A 2,500-nucleotide genomic window follows, 5' to 3' on the forward strand; every position below is an offset into this window, starting at 1 on the left:
GTGTTTATATGGTGAAGGTAGATAACTTTACTTGTAGGAACATACACAGACACACATTATTGTTTGGTGTTCGTAAGAGCAAGGTTGTGTGGTGTATCTGTAAATTGTCACAGCACTACCTATTAATCAGACCATATAAGGGCAATAGCCGTTGATCTCCACTCCAGCACGTGATCCAAAAACCATGGCAAAACACACACATACACACACACACACACACACGTACACACTCGGTGGCGCAGTTGGTAGAGTTCCCGCCTGCCGCTACGGCGGCCCGGGTTCGAATCCCGCCCACCCAGGGCTGAAATAATTTCAGTATCGTTGCGCCGGGGTCGTTACTCCAACGCTCGTAGGCGGGGATTTGTGTGTGTGTGTGTGTGCGTGTAGGGTCACATAATTACCCATAGATCGGTCCTATATGAGCTCTGAGCTCTCTTCCGGGAGGGAAATAGCTGTCGATCACGAGTCCAACACGTGATCCAAGATATTGGTGAATACACACGGAACAACCTGTCCAAAGGAAAACGTACAAACAAATTTAAAACCTTACATGGACCAATGGGTCTCTTTCCGTTAGCACTGCTTTCCTCAAGAGTCAAGATGTAAGTGTAAACGACGTGTATGAGCGTGGCCCACTTTCTTCCCTACTCAAAAGATGCACGAGCGATCCGCGGACTGGCCACGATAGCCCCGCTCATCCTGCAGGCTAGAAAGAGCTCCTCAAAAAAAAAAAAAAAAAAAAAAAAAAAAAAAATATTCAATATATAATTTTCTGCATATTCGCGATATTCATTTATATTTCATATTGACAAGCTGGTTCAAGGTCGGGGGTAGTATAAAAGATCAAATGAAATATGCTTCTGATTAAATTATCGTGAATTAAAGGTAATCATTGATAAGCGGCCTCTGTTATTTAGAGCGTTCGGTCATCTTCGCCCCGATTCTGGCCTGGAAACGTTTCGTCTCTAAGAGTAAGTTTTGAGTTGAGCTGAGGGAAGACGAAATTATTTTCAGTAAACACAATCTTTTTGTGGTTGTGATTCGTAAGAAAAGGCACATTAATGTCATCACTAGGACTATTTTTTTCTTTATTCAAAACAAGAATTAAGATAATTTTCTGAGGTCATTACACTTACACTAAACAACTAAGCTACTCGCACAAAGAATGTAAAGCCGAGAAGCCTACATAAGAATGAAGGAGACTGCAAGAGGCCATAAGGCCTACACTAAGTAGTTCCATGTCCATTACAACCTATCATCCCCATCCATAAAGAAGTCTAACCTTAAAAAAAGAAAAAGAAAAAAAAAAAAAAAAAAAACATAGTTTCAGCACTCACTACATGGTTACTAAGTCTATTCCATTCGTTGACCACTCTATTGGTAAACCAGTTCTTGTCTATTTCATTCTTATATTTAAATCTGTCCAGTTCAAATCCATTACTGAAGGAGGCGCTGCAAGAGCTACGGCCGAAGCCGTTGCCTTTGCCCTATCAGGTGCTTCAGGGACTGCTGGGGCGGGTAACAGTCACTGCTAGTAATAGGAGAGGAATGCGGGATTCGAGCCCATAACTAAGCGAATGAGAGACCAGCACGCTTCCGATGACGCCATCAGCGCACATATAAACATTCCGCTTTTAGTTCGATTTTCAATGAGTACAGGTGACTGCCCCTTGCCCAAGCCTCCTCTGAGCACTGACGGGTTGTAATTGCATTTCTGACGTTTAGTTGTGGGTTCAAATCCCGCACTCTTTTGCTCAATGGACGCCCTCCTGTTCTCTAATCTCCTCGGCCCTCGGTTTAACGGACTTCGATGGAAGGGACCTCGGATTTAACGGACTCCCAATTCAAAGAATCTGTTGCATCGAATTCGAATTTTTTTAACGTGAAGTCCGTTATATCCGGGGCCCCTTACTTCGTGGGATGAGTGTAGACCTCTGTCCTATATCCGTCGTCTGCTTGTCACACCAGCACCTGTGCTCACTCGTCCGTCTCCGTCTCCATATCTGTGTTTGAACATCTGTTGCTCGGTGGTCACCTGACATCTGTTATACAACTGTCAAACAAGGAGATGGCCTCGGGAAGGGTGTAACTTCGGCCCAAGCCGCCATCTTTGCCCCTCGTGGTCGGAAAGCCTGGGCAAGTGGCAGTCACTGATGCCCATGAGGTTCGGGGGGAGAGGTCCTAATCTTGATGACTTGGTGGGGCTTTCATTTCGTCAACAACTGCATTTCTCGCTCCTGTCTCACATCTTTCAAACGTTTCACATCTGTTTTCCATCTTCCGTCCATCTCACATCTGTCCCCCATCTCATATCTGCCTCACATCTACCTTTCCGTCCCACATCTGTCCCACATCTCTCGTGCGTCCTAGATCTTCCTTCTGTCCCACATCTGTCTCGCACCTTTAGTCTGTCCCACATCTGGCTTCTGTCACGCATCTGCCTCGCATCTGCCGTCCGTCCCGCATCTGCCTCTTATTTGCCCTTCCCTCTCGCATCTGT

At 45.5% G+C, this 2,500-nt stretch overlaps 2 protein-coding genes across 3 annotated transcripts in view; both read right to left on the minus strand.

The window, feature by feature from the left end:
- The window catches only part of nAChRbeta1 (nicotinic acetylcholine receptor beta1), a 404,305-nt gene that overhangs the window by 216,759 nt on the left and 185,046 nt on the right, over nt 1–2,500 (minus strand). The window lies entirely within an intron of this gene.
- The window catches only part of LOC143041754 (uncharacterized), a 262,508-nt gene that overhangs the window by 75,847 nt on the left and 184,161 nt on the right, over nt 1–2,500 (minus strand). The window lies entirely within an intron of this gene.

Source organism: Oratosquilla oratoria, chromosome 32 (genome assembly GCF_046742065.1).
Source record: "Oratosquilla oratoria isolate Oo_2021 chromosome 32, ASM4674206v1, whole genome shotgun sequence".
Taxonomy (NCBI): domain Eukaryota; kingdom Metazoa; phylum Arthropoda; class Malacostraca; order Stomatopoda; family Squillidae; genus Oratosquilla; species Oratosquilla oratoria.